We start from the raw sequence: 21531 nt of genomic DNA on the forward strand, positions 1-21531 counted from the left end.
GAAGAAAGACCCCAGACTCAAATAGTATATAAAAACAAAGAGTGTTTATTCTGCAGAATCAGACAGCTTGTGGGGTTCAACCGTTCATACAAAATGGTAACCTCAAGAGGAGCATGCAGGCTCCTTTTAAGCACAACTGACGGAATACCAGGTGGGTTAGGTAATATTTTGACATAATTGGCTAGGCAAGCAGCAGTTACAGTTGTACGTGTCTGATTGGTTGGAGCAAAAGTGCGCAAAAGAGACATGTTTGGACATGTCTCCAGGACCTGACTCAGCCCCCAGAGCACAAAATGGTGGCTATCTTCTTTGGCCTCAGCTCCCAGGGCACAAAATGGTAGCTATCTTCCCTGGCCACATGTCAGGGTGACTGTTGATTAACAGCCTTCCCTTTGTTTGTGGTTCTTCCCAGAAGTCTTGCCTACTTCTCCAGGTTAGGGTGGCACCTTACTGAAGACTGTCATGGCGTCAGTTTGGTCCTTTCAGCCTCTTGTAGGTGTTACTTCCCAAATCTCCATTAGCTGGGAACCTAGCATTCAAAACACTTAAGTTTATGGGGCTCACCTGAATCAAACCACCACAGCAGGTTTCCTATGTGTCATTGGTGGCTTAAGCTGTATCCATCTCTGAGTTACAGTCAGCTCACAGGCCCATTACCATCATACTTAGTTGAACACCTGCATTGCTGTTTATCATCTGCCCCACTTTGACAAGTTATTTCTGTACTTTCATTTCTCTCTCTCTCTCTCTCTCTCTCCTTCCCTCCCTCTTTCCCATTGTGGTAGTTTGAATGGATGACTCCCAATATATTCAGGATTTTATTAAAGTTTATAATTTAGATCTGCAGCCACCTTGCTGGAGGAGGTGGTCACTGGGTGAATCCTAGGTTCCAACCCTAAGGTGTAGAGATAGATTTGGAATTCCAGTTTAAAGATATGCAGAGTGCTTGGACTCTGTCTGGAGTTTCTGAAGTGCGCTTGCTTGTGGTGGCTTATGGCTTATCTCTTTCTACTTGGACCTGTAAAACCAGCCCAGCTTCTTCTACCATTATGGAACTCCTCTGGATCTGTAAACTTCAATAAATATCCCTTCCTCCATAACTGTGCCTAATTTGGAAGTTCACCCTAGCAACATGTGGCTGTCTACTATACCCATAAACAGGAAAAATCAATTTCTACCTCATAGGCCTATTCTGAGAACTCCATGGGTTAATACATGACACATATGTGCTTCCTAGAACAAGTATGCTCTACTATCTGATTATGCTCCTTCTTGGTTTCAGACATTCTGCTTTATGCCTGGCATATAATTGACACTCAATAAATGTGAATAAAACCAATGAATGAATGAATATTTTGATGTATCGTGTGTAGGAGAGACTGCCAACAATGAAAGAAGTAGCTCTTTGAGGTCATAAGTCCCTCTCTGCCAACACAACGGCAGGAAACGCTCTTAGAGACATTTCAAAAACCACTCTGTAATTGCACAGGAGAGGCAACTAGTGAATCACTATGTTCCTTTCCAGCTGCACAGTTCTGATATTGATCTAAGGTAATGCTCTGAGCACTGCCTCTCTGTGGGCCCTGGTTTTCTATAGGATTTGACTGGAAAATCTCTCAGGTCCTTCTCACTCCATGATTCTCTGTGTAAAATAGTCACATCTGTTACCATAGTTTTCCTGCAGACAGAAAAATAGGATATGTTTTTGTTTGTCAATCCAAGTAATTATTTTTTTGAAATAACACCTGCGAAAGTTATTCCATTCTAGGGTCAAAGAGCTTTGGCTACTGGTGACTATGTTCTAGTCACCACCTCAAGACTGGAACAAGGGTGACCTATTTCATATGTCTCCTCTTCCCAGTAAAATATCTTCTCCTTCACATTCCACCTTCTATGCAAATACAGCTCTGCCCTGCATGAATGCAAAATACAGGAATTCCACCCACACAGCAGTACAAAAATCAGAGCCAGACAAGCTCTATGAGGTCATGCTGACCACACCCCTTCTAAAGCTGTAATGACCTCTCCAACTAACATTTCAGCTCCAAAATGTGGCCGTACTTCAGCAGTTCCTGAGTATGGTTTGAATAATGGTTTATAAGCATTCTGGGATTCCTGGAAAATGAAGTTCCATAAAATGTTATGCTGCTATTTTGTTTATTATTAAGGTGGTTTTTATTTAATCTTCCTGGGAATCATCAAGAAAACATTTCTGTGTAAGGAAATGGTAGCAGCCATTAGACAAATTATTTTTAGCAAAATTGATACTCTGCTGTTACAAAACTAGCTGAATAATTTCCTGAGGGCTCCACTGTAAATGTACAGTAGAATTTTTTTCATAAACAATTAAGATATTATTTAAGGTACCACAAGATAATCACTGCTAATATATTTGCTCACATTTCACACAAATTAAAGTATATTTGTGTTTATTGGCAATGTAAATTGTGTTGATTTTTAACAATGGCTGTGTTGATATAACAATGGTCCATTGCCTTTGGATATGAATGCTTATAACTGAATATGGTAAATTCTCAAATTTAAAACTCTGTTTACTTGTATCATTATTATGAACAATAGGAATGCAACATAAAATTATTAGTCTATGAAATCAGAAGCTCAAATGAATCACACAAATGTCAAATATCACTGGAAATTCAACCCAAATTCATGGCCACCATCTAGTCAGTCATCTAGTAAATGGACAGTGCCATTATTTCTTTGCTACTAAGTATCATGGGATTGGAAACAAAATCTTAGTTGAGCTTGCCAAATAACACTGAACATGCCTCTTATGGCTTTCTGTTCTTAAAAGTTTTAAGGCAAATATCTTAGGATGATATTCATTCTTACAAACACAGAAACAAAAGCAGTAATATTATAACCATTTTGCAGAGCTGAAAGCTTGATTACAGAGAAACACCTAGTAGTCATTGTGACAAAAGTCATGGAGTCAAGGAAAATCCAAAATCAGTCTAGTACATATTTTTTAAATGTTATTTAGTTATTTATGAGAGAGAGAGAGAGAATGGGCATGTCAGGGCCTCCAGCCACTGCAAACTAACTCGAGACACATAAGCCACCTTGTGCATCTGGCTTACATGGGTCCTGGGGAATCTAACCGAGGTCCTTTTGCTTTGCAGGCAAACACCTAACCGCTAAGCCGTCAGTCTAGTAAATATTAACTCATCATCTTATTCACAAGATCATGTTTTCTTAATGATTCACTGGTTCATGAAACCAGACAGCACATGATGTAAAGTTAATGCAATGTAGTATTCAAATGTACAACAGACAAAATCTAAACTAAAATCTAAATCAATTAGTTTGTTCTGTCTACTCTTCTACTTAAAAACATGATTACAATGAATGATTCTAAATATGCTTAAGATATTGTTATTATTAGAAATTCTATTGATATAGTATTTTTGAAGTTTTATAAACAGTATCGCTTATTGAGGTTTAAAAAGCTGTTCATCATATTAGAAGGCTCCAGGTAGCTTCTGCCTACTTAGGAATGAAACCAATAATACAGCAGAACCAAATTCCTGTCTACAAATGGGAACAAGCATCAACTTTCAGAACCTTCCCATGAAACAGAGCTTAGATGGAAAGAGACATATATATGCCCTACTTGGACATTTCTAATTTTTAGAAAAATAAAAATAATTCTTCAAGGACAGAAAGGGACACAAAGGATAAATGGTCATGTAAGAGAAACAGTGAAAATACAGATTAGGAAAACACAGACTGACATAAATTATCGTAAACTATTTTAAAGGTATAATGAACAAGAGACCAAGTGATTATCAAAGAGCAAATAATGGACTTAGTGTTTTTAAAGCTGTAATGATAAATACATGAACTACTATGAAGGGTGTTGAACTTCTCCTACTAAGAACCATTCCTTAAAGAATGCTATCATTGAAAGCAGCATATTAACATTATGATTTATATAATATTTCTCAAAATATGAATTATTTTTCTATGTAACACATATGTCCTATGAAGCATCTATAGCCATTCCACCCTGAATGTGCCTAATCTCACATTCACTGTGAGTGAAAAAGTCCACAAGTTATCTACAAAGATCACTGCATTGAGAATTCAGAGGTCTCACATAGTTCAACATGAAGACTCTGTGATCAACTATTACTGCCTTCCATGAGTAGAGGAGGGGTCAAGGGATAGAAACTACCAGCCACACTCTTGATCTTCTGATCCTGCCAATCAGTCTCAGCTTCCAGTTTGAGAAACTGGGGGCACAAGGAGCTTGCATGCAGTGATAAAAAGCTAAGGTGCTTTTCCAAAGGGAAAACAGGTAAATTGTTTCCTATGGTAGAAAATAGTGTCTTGGTGTTCAGTTACCAACCTTTATATTGGCTATTTACATTCTAAATGCTGGTTGTCTGAAATTCTACAAAATAAAATGGACTATAGATCTAATGCTGTAACTAATTCATAGTTCACTTCAAATATAATATAATCCTAGATGATGTCAATCAATTTACTCAATCAAAATACTCTTGCTGATTAGCCATATTCTCAAGCTCACTGAACCCCTAATATCTGCCTGTCTGAAAAAATATGTCTTACTTAAATTTAATTCATCTCACAGTATCCTTACTGCTATAAGTATAATTTAGCCTATTCTCCCTTCCTTAGGCTTCTTTATCTCTGTTTATAGAGTTTATAAATCTAACCAATTTCATCTCATTGCCGATGTGATACTAAAAACTAGTAATGAAAGGTAGAGGAAACATTCATATACCAACTTCCTCTAAAACTGTATACCAAAGTGCCCTTGAGGGCTGGAGAGATGGCGTAGCAGTTAAGCGCTTGCCTGTGAAGCCTAAGGACCCCGGTTCGAGGCTCGGTTCCCCAGGTCCCACGTTAGCCAGATGCACAAGGGGGCACACGCGTCTGGAGTTCGTTTGCAGAGGCTGGAAGCCCTGGCGTGCCCATTCTCTCTCTCTCCCTCTATCTGTCTTTCTCTCTGTGTCTGTCTCTCTCAAAGAAATAAATAAAAAAAAAAAATTAAAAAAAAAAAGTGCCCTTGAGTAATCTCAAATTGCTAGCCATATGTCTTTGGAGCTTGCAATAAGAAATATGGAAATATCCATTTGGTCAAGTATTTACCTCCTATAACTCACTCAATATAAAATCACTTTTAAGAAATCCAAATGAAGTGTTCCAAATAGTTTTTTGCAAATATAATCATCAGATTTCTCATATTTATCCCAATAGAAACTATTACAGCCCTAAAAAGGGCTTAATTATCTCCTTGCCACACTAGTGGTTTTTTTTTTTTTTCCAACTTGTATTCAGTTATCTTTATTCTAGACCTAACTTGAGTACATTTACAAAGGCAAGAAAGCAATATCTCAGTGGGTAAGATGGAGCTTACTTGTAATCCTAGTTACTCAGAAGGCCTCTGCAGAAGAATCATTATTAGCTAAAGACCCTGGTGCTTAAGCAACATAGTGAGACCATGACTCAAAGAGAGAGAATGGAGGAGGGGAGGTTATTGAGACAGAGATTGTGATAGTAAGGGGCTGAGAGAGCTAATGAGAGAGGTGAAGGAGGAGGGGAGAGATTTCCACAAAATAACTGAATGGTAAACAATGATAACAACTATGAAGATGTGCTGTAATGGTCATACATGCTGAATACATACTTGAGTCTTTCCATCATATTTTCTAGAATCATCTAGAATCATTGGAGAGATCAATGGCATACCTCTATTTAACAAGCTACCCACTTAAAAGGTATCATTGAGTAGGGTAGTCATGGGCATGTTTTGTTACTTACTGTTTTGCTTCTCCAGCTGCCCAATGAAGAGACATTTTGGCTCAAGTTCACCTATCATGGCAGCATGGGCCCATGGGGACCCATGGAAGGTTATAATGAGGGCTCCATTAACCACTTTCATTATTTCAGAAGACCTGAGGGAATAACACGTTCACCAATAATAATGCTGCTACAGCTAACGTGTCAAATTACTTTGCTTTGGGGCAAAATCTTATCAATTTCAAATGAAAACTAGTATTACTTCATGCTGATCAGTGCCCACGATTGACAACTCTGTATGTATCTAATTAATAAAGTGTGAAAAAAAAACAAGTGAATTATTTTGCTTAGACATTAAATTGCTTAAAACAAAGTCCCAGACTTAGAAGATAAACAGAAAAGACTAATCAATCTAATATCTTTAATAACAATGGGAATTTCAGTGCAATAACTAAAACCTAGCACTATTCTAAACAGTGTACTGTTACTAAGTTTTCTTATTATTAAAATAGCCATATAGGCAGGTAAAATTATTAGCTTAAATTAATTTATGAACTAAAAAACACTGAGAAAAATAGCCACCCAATAGCATGTCCATAGAAATACTCTGGTTGAGATACCATGTGTTATTATCAGGATATTAATAGTTTTTTCAGGAGTTGTTGGTATGATTGAAGAATTTAACTTTGGGGCCAGACAATGTATCTCAGACCTATCATCCCAGTACTTAGGGGGATAAGGTAGGTGCACTATGAGTTCAAGGTCAGATAACTATACAGAGTAAGTTGCAGGTCATGCTGGATTAACGTGAGATCTTGCCTCAAAAACTAAATTTTGGTGTTTCTAGAATAATATATACTATAAGATATTTTGTTAGGTGTTTGTTAGTATTAATAGGACTATTTCCAAAAGTACTAAACTTTCTCCCCTAGAACACAAATCAAAATCCCGAAGCCAGCCTTATCACTTGTATTCATGTGAATAAAAAATAAACTTTAAAACAATTTTTGTCATTGCCAAATTGCCAATATGTCAGAAATGCAATTAACTGCCTAAAATTAGGCTATTGCTTGTCATGCTCAGTGTGAATATGATCTCTCAAGACATATCAGGTTCATGCATACACAACCAGGCGCCTGAGAGCAGCCAGGGACCCTTGCTGAGGTTTTCTTTCTTGTTTTCCTCTTCAGAAACACACTTGAGAGACTTAGGCCACTAAATCTGTATGCATGGAAACAAAATTTTAAACTATAACACCCACATGATACCTACATTCCAAGGACAAACGTAACAGTTCATAATATGGCTGTGTCTTAATAAAACTCTCCTGTGGAGGAGAATAGATCACAGCAGCTTTAGAATATGTACCCTTAAATAAAGGAAGAGAAAAGCTATTGTTTATTTCATCACTATTCAAGAGTTAATGAGGGATTTGCACCTGTACAGCTGTTGTGGACTGAAACTAACTCATGGAGTGAATGTGTTTTCTGCTTGAGACAGTTGTAAATGCCTTGAGTAAAAACACTGAGGACTGCTAATGGATAGGTTTATTTTAAAGCATGCCATCTGCTATCAATCATGGAGAAGTATAGGAAGCAAGTTTGGCTGGGCTCCCTCCTTGCAAGCCTGATAAAGACAGGGCTCCAGGACTCGGGAACATTGAGTCCTCCAGAGAATAAAACATCAAACCTACTCAGCAGCTCCACTAACAATAATAAAAATGCCTCTGCCTAAAGGTGACATTCTGAATTTACGATTATTTGTGTCTATAAAGTGTATTCTTTGGCTCCTGACTCATTCTGACTGTCTCACTCTGAGAACAATACATTAAGGCTGCCTGGAGTAAATGGAAATCCTATCCTTTTATTAAACCAGCAGCCAGTACCTGAGTCGAACTAATGCCCTGTAGGATCACAGGAAGATTTTCAGCTCTGTTTTGTCCCTTTTAAAGACTTTTGGTAGGAAAATTACAAACGAGATGAATACTAATGTCCTACCAGGTATATATGATGTGTAGTTAAGCTTATGCTTCTTAAGAGACAAACTAAATGAAATAAAATAAAGGATGAAATTGGAACTAATTTTTCTATCATGTCCTCATTATAATACTATTGGAAAATTATCTATTATAGATTTGTTATGGTGATATTTAGAGCCAGTTATTCAGAACATTGTTGTTTATGCTGTAAGGACCAAGCATGCTTTCAGCAGGACAGACATTATTTCCGTGAAATTTTTCCAATTGTGGAATCATAACCAATATTACCTTCCAAGATGGATCCCAAAGTATTCCTTGAAAAATGCCAAGCCTGGATTGTCAAGAGTGATGCCTGCTGAAACCCTCAGTGAATAGAATGAGTTGTGATGGCATTGGAACCTTCCATAGCTTATGTTGTTAGAGTCTCCCTCAAATCTGCAGCTTAACTTAATTCTACTGCTACTCTAGAAAACAGAGTTGTGAGTGTTTAGGGAAAACCCACCTGGCCAGCAAACTCATGAGCCTAATTAAAGTTAATAGAGAAATTAAAAGAGAAAAACATTGGCTCACTAGTGTTGAAGAGAAATGCATGAGTCAATTGAAATTCAGAGTAAGAACTTACATTTTATGTTAGTATTTATTGGAAATACTCCCTCCTAAAGGCATGAAAAAGAATTATTATTTGACATACATGTATTATGAGTGACAGGTTATATTTCAATACATAATTTTTACTTTTTTGCCAAACAATTTTTCTAGGATAAATAGCAAAAAGCTAGCAAAGCTTAATCACTGGGTCCACCTGAAGATCTACTGAAGGCCACCAGTTACCTAGGCCCTGTGATCTTAGGAAATTACTATCCTGCCTTCATGAGGAAGCTGAGAAAATATTCAACAAGATTCTTAGGCATTAGTATAATGCAAAACTTAAGAGCAAAATTCTCAAGGATAATGAACACTTCAAAATTTAGAAAATAGAGAGATCAGCAGAGACTATTACTAGAAAGGCAGGTTGGGAAGTCTTGCCATATTTCTTTAAAACCAGAAGAGAAAATGCTCAGAGCTTATTACAATTTGAGCTTAAAATATATAAAAATTGATTTTTAGTGTATTTTCTAACAAAACATAGGATCATATATTGTGTCATGTTTCAAACCATGCCTGAAGCAAAAGAACCAGTAACACTTTAGTCCTCTGGCAAGAAAAGAAAAAAAGAAAAGAAAACATGCACTGATCGTGTGAGCAATATACAGGGAGATGTGTGGAGGAGGCTAGAGCAGAGGCAGAGTGTGGCTAGTTGAAGTACACCTGCCTTTTTGGAAGAAGCAGCTCTGTCCAGCACAAGCAGATTATAGCCACAAGAATAGATAACGATCCTATAAAAGGAAGCTGGAAGCCTGGCTAAACAATACTTTCCAAGTTTGCAAAAATATTCAGAGTCAAACCAAATGGTTTTACACTATGAGATAGGTCAGAAAATCCTGTTTCTGTCTGTTCAATAGTCATGCCACACAGAAACCCAACTCTAGTGCTTAAAATCCTAAGAATATACTTGCAAATGCTACCAAGAGCTCCTATCTTACACTGTAAGTCTCTCTGCATGGTGGCATCACCTCATTCTGAGAAACCCAATTCTCAGAACTGTTTTGGGAGTCATTCTGTTTCTGAAACCTTCCTATGAGTGCTAAAGGTCAGTGTGATTTTTTTTTTTTTCATCAGATTTTAAATCCCTGTCAACTCAGTAGCATACTAATGAAAACCCTATTGTGAGGGGTCTGTGCTGCTGTGATTAAACATTAGTGGACATATGAAAAAGAGAAATACCTGAAGATTAGCACAGTAATTTGTTTCTCTAAACCTGAATTATTTAATCACTTTTCTTAGGAAAGCAGTGGCCCATGAATATGGTAAAATAATTTAAACTACATTTATGAAGTGAATTCTAAAAGATTTTAATTTTTTAATAAAATGTATGACCATTAAAATATAATTAATAAATATTATTTGGAGCTCATTACTTCAAATATCCCATACTTAGAAATTACAAATATCCACTGCGTGCATTGTAAGAAGGTTATAATGCCATGTAGGTATTAATGTAATATTTTCATAATTGATATTTCCAATACAAGATCTATACAGTAGAAACAGAGAGTGTTTAAACCATCATAAATATTTCCTTGTGCTTCAGAAAATCTCATTTTATTATACCATTTAAGGAGAGGATCATTTGAATTATTTAAATAACACTGCAAATTCTAACTATATGATTCTAAACTACAAGGAGAGTATTTTCAAAAGCATTATGCATTTATTCAACCAATGAATATTTATTGGGTTGTTACAAGGTTCTATCCTTGGTGCAGAAAGCTATCTTACCACCAAAACTTTGTGCTTCTGGAAATTACGTTTGCTGATACTTTTCTTGCACTCAAAATAATATTTATTTGTTTGTTTGTTAACTTATTTGGAGAGGATATGGGTGCATGAGGGCCTCTTGGCACTACAAACAAATTCCAGTTGTATGTACCATTTTCTACATCTGGATTTACATGAGTACTAGAGAATTGAACCGAGGCCAATAGGCTTTGCAAGCAACTGCCTTTAACCACTGAGTAATCTCAGTCTTTTCTTCCATTTTCAATTAAGCAGTTTCTAATTCAAAGTGATCTGCATTGGAAGGCAGATGCATGAACAGCAACAACTTGACAACAGAAAGCCCTCTTGCATGCTAACACCAGTCAGACATATTCTCAAAAGGTTGAAGTCTACTGCTAATGTCTCATCTACCTTTTTGGCTCAGGACAAATGACCCATAAGAAAGACACTAGTGACCCATGTGGGAGATAAATATATCTACCAAATGATCCAAATCCATAGGAAATCAATGGCCTAATCGTAACCAATAAAGAATAACATTACCAAACAGATGGTAACATGGAAGGGAAAGTAGAGGGAAGAGTTAGAAAGACTTATTCTATGCCCTGGCTATGATTTCATGATTTAAGCTACAGTATTTAAGCTATATTCTGTAGTGTTCAAACCTACAAAACAATCCCCAAGGTGTGGACATGCCAATTTTAAAGTTTTCAACTTGCCTTGCTAAAATGCCACCCAGAAAGGTTTGCTACCAGTGTACGTTGTCTAATTCATACATATGATAGGGGGCCTATCACAAGAGATTTCATGTGTGGCTTCCCAGGGAGCAACAAAGGAAGGAATGCTACCTTCAGCTCTGGTTTTCTCAATCTCAGTTCTTGAGTATGCATGAAAGCTTACAACTAGGCATTCTGCCCACACCTTCTACACACACATATGTGCACACACACGGCCCCCACAGTCATACATGTAAGATGAACTTTCTGATGACAGCCCGCAGACTCCCACTGACATCCACAATCAGGGAAGGGAGAGCTTTCTTGAGATCATTTGGTCATAAGCCAGCTGTCAAGAGTCCGTGGAGAGCCAGATTTTTCGAGTGATCCTGCCTGCTGGAGAAAACAGTTTCTAAGATGATAGAAGTTTTGTTACGTGGTGTAGATGGAAGAGTCCATTCTCTTTATCTCCTGGAGAAAGAAAACCTCTGCCAGGAAATGAGGTATTTTCAAAAACCCACAACAACTCAATTTTTTTTTTTTTTCTATTTTTGTCAGCTAACACAAGGAACTCGCTCCGCTGCCAGTCAAAAAAGGCTCTGTGTCCAGCTCAGAGCTGGATTCACTGTAACGAAAATTTCCCCTCTTCAGCCTCCTAAGTGCCTGTTGAATTAGGCACACCGCCAAGGTGGGAAAGAAACAGTCACTCAAGTGAAATGTCTGTTTCCATTTGAATCTCTGTGGCCCTTTCCCATGTCATGGGAAGGGGGGTGGGGGGTGTTTCCTCTGCTTGAATGTTTGAGGAGGAAGTTAGATCTGCTGCTCTGAAGGCGTGAATGGCAGAGGAAGCCACAGCTTTGCACATTCAGAGCCAGGCTGTCCCTGTCTTTAAGGGAAAAAAAAAAAAAAAAGTTAAATTATTCTTCGCCCACTCTTACCCATGGTTTTGATGTTGAAAGAAACCTGTTGTGGTTTAAATGACTCGGTCAGTTCTTTTGGGATTTTCCAAAGTTTCCTATAAAAAGAAATCTGTGGGAAATGAAGGATTGCATAATCACTAACATATGCCAATTTCACTAAATCTGTTATCTTTTTGGTGTTTTGAATTGCACTGTCCCATCTTGAATTGCTATCGTTTAACAGTTTGGGCTTTTAAGTAGTAACGCACATTGTACATTAGCTTTTTAGATATCCTTGAAGGTATCCAGTTAAAGAAAAAGGAAATTCCATAAAAGTTAAGACCACATTCTTTACACAGCAAAATCAGAGGGACAGAGTGATAGAGAGTGGGAAAATAGGACAATTATCCAAATAAATAATAGAGAAAGGAAAAACTTGGTCATTCCTTTACCTGCATACCTTAAAAGTATGGGTTTCCATAAGTGAATAAACACTTCTCATTTAACTTTAATGGTATAGACCTGGCTGATTACTAAGGTAATTTGAATTTTTCTATCCATAGATGCACTAAAAAAATCTATCTTTGCTTAAAGTAATAATATGATTGGATCAAAAAAAATACTTTTAAAATTGAAAAAAAAAACCTGAAGATAAATTTTAGAGACAGATTGTTAAGGAAGTTAAAATAGATGTCCATTATCTATGAGGAAGCATATTACTAATGCTTAATATTCAGTTTATTAGATGAATCATAACCAAGTCTATAGGCAGCTATTTAAGGAGGAATTTGTTGCAAAAATCCTCAGGTTTATTTCTTACTAATTGAACCAAAAAGTCTTCAAAAAAAAATGGAAAGTAAAAGCAAAAATCATTATATTTTATGACTGCTTTAACAGATGACATCCTTGGGAAAAAAGAGGAAATGTCCAGTGAAGATCTGGTGATTGGGAAGCTGAGCATGTGTGACCTCCAAGAAATCATGGCTCCACAGCCTCTCTCCCAACTAGAGAATAAGGTTCACTTATTCCCAACTGTGATATTTGAATCATCTGAGGATATGGTCTATTCTGCACCTCATAAATAAGATCCCAGTTATTAGGATAGGTGTAGTTGTTTTATAAATGGTCCTTGGTTGATTCTAATACATGTCCTATCAAGGACTTTTTGTTCTAAATAATGCTCTACTTCATTGACAATCTGTTTTAAATGTACTATCTTTACAAATAGACTACAGTACAATAGGCTTTATTTTGTTACAGGTATATCACAGAACCTAATATAATGCCTGAATTATAGTAAATGCTCAGTGCATACTTGCTGAATAAATACATGGATAATTACAAGACAACTTTATAGTACTAGGATGATTGCCCTATAGTAATGATGAATACATCATGATAGTGAAAATTTAGCAAAAACATTATCATTTAGATAAATACTTTTATAAAATTGCTGAAACTTATCTGGGCCTTGAAGCTATATGAAATTGGACTTATGTAAAAATAGCCTATATGGAGAAATCAGCCCTGACATTATAGAATAACCCTTAGAGTCTTACATAAGAGTGGATAAACTGCTTTCAGAAAGAGAACCTGAGAAATAGAACTAACTCTTGAAGTTACCCAGGAGTGGGCTCACTGCCTGTAGCAACAGCCTGAAAAAAAAAGGAGAAGCTAAATTTTGAAGTTTAGTTTAAGTCATTGTAAACCTGCTGCATCTGTTGTTGCTGCTGCTCTAATCTTACTGTGGCTATAGGTTTCTCTGCACACAGACATTGTGCACTATCATGTTTTTTAAAAACCATTTTTAAATGTAATTTATTTATTTATTTGAGAGGAATAAAGAGTTAGGGAGGGAGGCAGGGAGAGAGAGGAAGAGAGAAAGAGAGAGAGAGAGAGAATTGGTGCACCAGAGCCAAAGCCTTCAGCCACTGCAAATGAACTACAGATGTATGTGCCACCTTGTGCATCTGGTTTACGTGGGTCATGGAGAGTCAAACTGGGATCCTTTGGCTTTGCAGGCAAATGTCTTAACTGCTAAGCCATCTCTCCAGCCCTAAAATATATTTTTATTTATTTATTTACAAGCAAAAAGAGAGAGAGAGAGGGAAGAAAGACAGAGAGAATGGGTATTCAAGGGCCTCTAGTCACTGAAATGAACTCCAGATGCATGAGCCACTTAACCACTGAAAAATCTCTTCAACCATGTACATTGGCATTTTTATTGTACAGCCAAAAAACCAGCAATATGTGTGCTAAAAGTACATTTTAAGAGCAGAGGGGAAGGAACTTTCAACTTTGGATAGTCCCTAAAATATTTGTTAAAGAAAAGGACTTAGACATATTACCTGCTGGACTCTGCTGATTCAGAACCCACATACACTCTGATCACAGGTGTGATTACATAAGCCCACCTGTTGTCTTCAACACATATTTGAGCCCTTAGTTACTGACTTCATCTTCAACTCTATGATCATCACTTCTTACACATGTATGGTTACTATGAGTCAAGAATCCAACCAGGCTACTGAGGAAATTATATAAAGAATACAGTTTAAGATCAGTCAGCATTTGTAAATATTGCTTGTTAACATTGGTAATTTGTGCTGTTCAGACCAAAGGTACACCATGGTAGAGGGAACTTACATCACTTTACATAGGTCCATTTCATAGCTCTAAGATTAACTTTAGGGAAAGTTACAAGTAAGGAATTTAGCATGTTACAGCAATAATCTCCCAAAAGTTATTTGCAAGGTTCATAAGAAATATCCCCCTGTTATATCTCACAGTTTATTCCCATATTTTATTCTTATAATTAATTCCTATAGTCTGTTCTTACCGTTTATCTCCCATCTAAAAAAAGAGGAACTAGAATAAAGAGATTGAAAACCCAGGCAATGATCTAAATGATAGGACTAAAATTATCATGATCTACTACTATTCTATGTTCAATCAACGAGAATATCTATCTAATTTTTAAATGATTCTAAAACAAAACAAAAGATAAAAGGCTTAAGAAACAAAATTTCTGATCACAAAGAAAAGTAAAAAAAATAGCTGTTAACTAGAAATTACCTAATAATAAAAAGTCACACTTTACTAACAAATTTATTTTAAGAATGTTTCTGGTATAGAAGACACACAAGCTCAAAATAATAATATACCCTGATTGCCAACTGAAATTACTTACAATCTTTAATGAAATGGTGATATTGTTTGTTCAATCATGGGATAGTTAAAAAAAGTCATATCTTATTGAAGTTTTCATATAATATTTGTAGGATGAAAACATTTTGTCCAGGTATGGTGGCACACACCTTTAATACCAGCACTTGGGAGACAAAGGTAGGATAATCACTGTGAATTCTATACTAGCATGGAACTACAGACTGAGATCCAGGTCAGCCTGGGCTAGAGTGATATCCTACATTGAAAAAAAAAAATTTTTGTGGACTGGAGAAATGGCTCAGTGGTTGAGGCACTTGCCTGCAAAGCCTAAGAACCTGAGTTTGATTCCCCAGTGCTCAAATAAAACTAGATGCACAAGGTGGTACATGTGTCTAGAGTTTGTTTGCAGTGTCTAGTGTCCTTGGCATGCTCTCTCTTTCTCTCTCTCACTTTCTCTCAAATAAATGAATAAAGAAATATTGAAAAATATTTTGAAGTCAAAATTTTCTTTAAATTGTGTCAGAACAATACAGTGAAATTCTTCTGTTTATTAACCTAATCATTTTTATTATAAAGAATGATATGAAGTACTTTGGATTTTATTTAAAATTATGTAAGGTATCCAAAAACAACCTTTAAAAACTACAATCACACTCAGCCTGATGAAATAACCAAACCAACAAGGAAAGCAGAAATCCCATAAGAATTGTAAACATAAGGCCTTTGTCAACTGAACCAGAATGAAGGTAAGATCAGCCTCTGTTATTTCATCTTCTTTATTTCTTTTTACCTCCCTCAACTCTCCCAGCTCTTATTTGTATTGTGTAGTGAATATAATGTAATTCATGTAAGTTAAATTCATCTCAGATAAAAAGCAACTATAGCCAGTTGACTACAATCCTCATGAGACAAAACAAACTCAATACAGTACAATATGGACTTATTTTATTCTTTTCTCTTTTACTTTTTAAAAATCTTATTATTATTGTGAATAATAACATACTCCATATGGATACTACTCAAAGCTTTTTGAAAATAGGTAAACAGATGTGGAAGAAATCATATGTGTTTCTGTAATAATGAAAAGAATGGAGTAGACATAGTATTTGGAAACATAGAGTCAATACCCAGCTACATTTCAACAATCTAGAATTGTGGCTGAAAATGCAAATTACATATAATAAAGCCAAGTATGAAGTTGTAGATTTATGTCCAAACCTTAGTTCAAAGCAGAAAATTCCTTCATTCATATTGACAAAAGATCACATGTGAACCAAAAAGCAAGAGCTTTAGTGTGGATAATAATCTGTAGGCTATTGAGAAGCAACTTCAGAATGAGAAAGCATTTTTATGTTGTCTTTTTAAGCTATAATTTGAAAGACATTGATGAGTTAGTAATAAAAGATTAAGAAAAATCAGAATATCTTTGTTTATTTATTTTAATACACGGCTGCATGCATGAAAGGGTGCAGGTTTGTGTGAAAATGCACACAAAGACCAGTGGAAAACTAAGGGTATTTGTTAGGAGCCCCACTTCCTTTTAGACATGTCACATGCTCTCTATCCCTCATTCCCTCCCTTTCTCCTCCTCCTCTTCTACTTCGTTCTCTTCCCCAATCTAATGTTGAAGATCAAACCCCAGCATGCTGAGTAGGTGCTGTACCATTGAGCTATGTCTCAGCCACAAAGACAGTGCTTCTCTTTGGCCTGGAGCTCACCACAAATTGGAAATTGTTCTTGAGTATTGAAAAATTTTTGTTATTCCAATTAACCAAATATTGGGTTTTGCCTCTATCTTTACTTTTGGCATTTAATATGCAATCGTCTACAACTAATCTTTTCCATGGTCATATCCAAGACTAAACTTATCAGCTCTCATCATATCTCTTTCAACTTTAGTATTTTCTTGTTAAATTATGTTTAATCTATTCTCAAATTTTGTGTTTTTTAATGAAGTATTTCATCCATTTAGTAATTGCATGTGTATGTTTTTATGTCAGCTGAATATTACTACTTCAATTTGCTCAATTTATTTTAAACAAAAGTAAATATTTTTTACTTTTTCATAATTTGAATGGTTTTAATTACCCCCTTTTAACTTTTGTTAACATGTCAACTACACATTATCCAGCCTTTCCTTTGGTCTGTACACTGGTGATTATAATATTAATAGTAAGCTTTTTATTGTATATCACAAATTACTCTGTCTTCACAAAAAGAAAATCCTTTATTTTGTTGCTGTTGTTTTTTGTTTTGTTTTTCAAGGAAGGGTCTTACTTTAGCTCAGGCTAACCTGGTATTCTCTATGTAGTCTCAGGGTGGCCTTGAATTCACAGCGATCCTCCTACTTCTGCCTCCCAAGTGCTGGATTAAAGGCATGCGCCACCACATCCGGCTTAAGAAAATTCATTTTTATAGTTTTTTAGGACACTGTATCTTCAATTTACCCCTCAATTTTGCCTTCTTAAATGTGATCATAAGGAAAAAAAGATTCAACTTCAAGACACATGCTACATTACCCCACTTCTCACACTTGAATCATCTAAATTGTAAACAGCTTTCACCTAATCTGTTCAAACAGTCTTTCATTAATCTTGCCTTCATAGAAAATGTGTTTATTTGACTATTAAAGAGATCTCCTACAACAACAACAACAAAAATAATAATAATGTCCATACCTGTTACAATACCTTCAAAATTTCACCACCTCTTATCCTTCCAGGTCCAGCCCAATCTGAAGTTAAATTTCCTTTGCAGCCTAACTCCTCATTATTCTCTAGGTCACTCACTCCTTTCCAGCCTCACTGGTCCCCTGCTTGTTCCTCACATGGCAGGTGGCTTGTTGCTTCAAAGCCTTTGAATGGTTGCTTCCCTGGCCTGGACACCTTCCCACAGTGTTCCTTTGGGTCTCCCTTTAGTCAGGGCTGCGTCAGCTGTCACCTGCTCAAAATGGGATTCCTTAAATAGATTTTATAAACTAATATGTGCCCCATTTTAAAAATCTTCTTTCTATTTTTTTTTTTTTTGAATACTTGACAAACTGTTTAGTGTTTACTCGCTTTTGGTCTTTATATTTTTTCTAAAAAGTAAACCTAGTGGATATTCTCTTAAATTGGTTTGCACTTCATTGCCTAAAATATGTCTTCAGAAAAACTGAATGTATATTTATGTGAGGAATTAATTAAAAAATGATTTGTAGTTGTGAGAAATGTCAGACTCTTCCTTGTAGTCTCAGCTTTGTTCTCTTCACAGATTTTTTTTCAAAAGAACAAAATATACCAGATTATCAATATGTAAGTATTACCTACAATGTATCTTCCTCAGGGAGTATGCCTTAAACCTCCAGAGCTAAGTGTTCTTAAAAAAAAAAACAAACAAAAAAAAAAAACTGAAGGCCTATGAGGGCCTTCCCTCATGTGCCTTTTGAATGACATGACATTTTTCCCATCCACCATTTTTAGCTTATTCAACAGAGACATACTTTGCTCTATTATCTTTCATATTACTTGCTTTCTGAGGATTAATTGGAAAAGGAATTCTAAGCATATATATATAAATTTGTGTGTGTGTAATTTATATATGATTTCATGATGAAAAGTATATATTACTTTTTTCCCAAGCAGTCAACTATTTCTCTCATCATCTTTTCTCTTACCAGATACAGCCAAGATATATCCAATGACAATATTATTAAAGCCATAAGTATAAGCCACATAGACATTTTAAATTTTTATATGGCAGTGCCATGTTGTTTTTATTACTATGGCTTTACAATATAACTTTACATCAGGTATGGTGATGCCTCCAGAGGTGTTTCTTTGGCTGAGGATATGCTTGGATATCTGAGGCCTTCTGCCATTCTATATGAATTTTGAGACCATTATAGTCTCCTTTTAAAAAAATTAAAAAGAAGGGGAAAATTGTGATATAATTGTGATATTTTATTTAACACAATATAGGTAAATATTATGAGTTAAACATGCCATCAATATTATAATATAAATTCTTATGTAAACTATAGTGGATTTTAATAGCCAGGCTATATTATAAATCTTTCAGGCTGCTATACTGAAGCAGTGCTCATTTCTATCTATAGAGATTGTTAAGAGCAAATAAAAAACAATAAGGAACTGTAGCTCTCAAGGAGGACATGACAGAGTGAGGAAATGAGGATTGGGAGCCAGAACAACTTCAGAGAAATTTTGCAATGTGCATGTGTGGAGAAAATCTTGTGCAACTTAGAAAAAAATATCCCAAGACAATTTAGAAGTCATTCTCATTAATTTCCCAATTTCAGAGTCACAATGGAGAAGCGAATATATGGTATGAAAATGTGAAAAATATTACATATTTTTACTTCTAACACTTGAGGATTACATGATATAGAAGCTTGGCATCTTCCTAGCTCTCTCTTAAATCATCTCACATCATGAAATCGTCATTATTTCCAAATAAAGGTGAAAGACTACATCCTTAATGTCCGCTACAGTTAAATGTATCCCATTGGCTCAAGATTAAACTATTAATTACTTGTAAGTTCTCTCTCTCTCTCTCTCCTCTTGAATTTTCTCTATTTTAATCTTGATTTATAGTTTTAACCTATTGAGTTAAAGTATAAGAAGTGTCATATTAATATCAATAATAAAAACTGAAATTTTAGGGCTGGAGAGATGGCTCTACAGTTAAAGCACTTTGCTTGCAAAGCCTCTCAGCCTGGGTTCAGTTCTTAAATACCCAAGTAAAACCAGAAGCACAGAGGGGCACATCATCTGGAATTCATTTGCAGTGACAAGAAGGCATGGCATACCCATTCATTCTCTCTTTCTCCTCTTTTTCTCCCCTTTTCAAATAAATAATATATTTTTAAAAAAATTAAATAAATTTGCTACCAAGAACTAATGCCATTGCTGTAGAAAACCATACCACATGTTCCATGTACCTTTGGAACTGGTTTGTGGGATGAATGTGAAAGTGTTTGGAATTGTGGTCTAGAAAAGCCCTAAAATGCTGAAAGTATAGCTTAATTAGTTATTCTGGTGAGAGGTTGGAAGACCAGAATGCCAAGAGAAAGAAAGGACCAGCATAGAGAACTAGCAGATGGTGTTTCATCTTAGAAGAATAAAGACACTGACAGGAACTGAGTTAGGGGCACTTTATGTTATATTCTGGCATAGAATCTGCCCATAAATTTCCATATCATGAGAACTTTAAGTCAGCTGAATTCAAAAGTAAATGACAAATTTGTTTGGTGAGAGAAATATCAAGCCAGGATATCACTGAGACACTATAATGGTTACTGCTCACTTCACTAATTCAGGTTTATGGTAAGAGAAAGAGACAAGTAGAACAGAAAGGAATAAAAGCTGTGTGATTTGGTGAAACAAAATGACAGAGCTTAAAGATGTTGAATGCAGCAGTAATTGTTATAGAGATCAGCAGCATTAAAAATAAACCTCCTGAATTGCATTAGAACAATAGTAAAGGTGCTCTGAGGGCATGATAATATCTCCCAGAGGTGTGAATCTTGTGAAAATTTAAAATTCATTTCAAAGAAGAATGTTTAAACTGAGAATGTTGCTAAAGAGGTTCTCTGCTCAAAAAAGACCATCTATTGAATATTTCCTCATGGTCAGATTGGAATGCACACAAAAGCCAATGAACTGTGGGGACCAAGAGTTCAGGCGGGCAGCATAAATTGTCAGTATTGTCCATGTTGTACTGGTTTTGCAGGCATGAAATATGCAAGATGAAGAGGGTCATGGAATTTTTGTAGCATGCTTCCAGAGAGCAATTGTGGCAGGGTCAGTCGTTACAAGGAGGTGCTGAGAGTTTACTGCCACACAGTCACAAAGAAGATGCTAAGTTGCAATGGAGATCCCAGAATTGTGGAGATGCCAGGACCATGGGACATCTACCAAAGAAAGCTGTATAACATGGACTTGACCTGGCCCAAGAGAGACGCTACATGTGCCACAGTTAGTATAGCTAGAGGCATTACCTAAGCCCTTTAGAGCCCAGCTTATATATCACAAGTCTGAGACACTGGGTATGAGTTCAAGATTTGTTGCTGTTGTTGTGCTGGGTTTCATTTATGTTTTGTTCTAATATTTCATTACTATACACTCATTTCTCCATTTTGGAATAGAGATATTTACTCTGTGCCATTATTTGTTGGAGATTTGTGACCTGTGTATTGATGTCACATGTGCTTATACTTATTAACAGTGTTGAGACTGGGAAACAATACAAAGAATTTTGAACTTTGACTGAGTGCATTTGGTATTATGAAATGTCTGTGATCTAGGGGGACATGAGGTAGAAGGCTATGGCTTTAAAAGGGATATTTTGGATATATGAATTTAAATTCAGATTTAAAATAATTAAGGCATAAACTTTTATCTTTCAAATCATGGAGTTTGCACTTAGAAAAAAAAAGAAAAAAAAAAACACATTGGCAGATGAAGGACTTGTGATGGACTACCAATTTGACTGATCCAGAATCACCTAGGAGACAAATCTGGACATGGTGTTAGGGAGTTTTTATATGAGGTTAACTGAAGTAGGAAATCCCCCACCCAAAGTATGGGTAGCACCATTCCAT

Source organism: Jaculus jaculus, chromosome 4 (assembly GCF_020740685.1).
Source record: "Jaculus jaculus isolate mJacJac1 chromosome 4, mJacJac1.mat.Y.cur, whole genome shotgun sequence".
NCBI classification, from domain to species: domain Eukaryota; kingdom Metazoa; phylum Chordata; class Mammalia; order Rodentia; family Dipodidae; genus Jaculus; species Jaculus jaculus.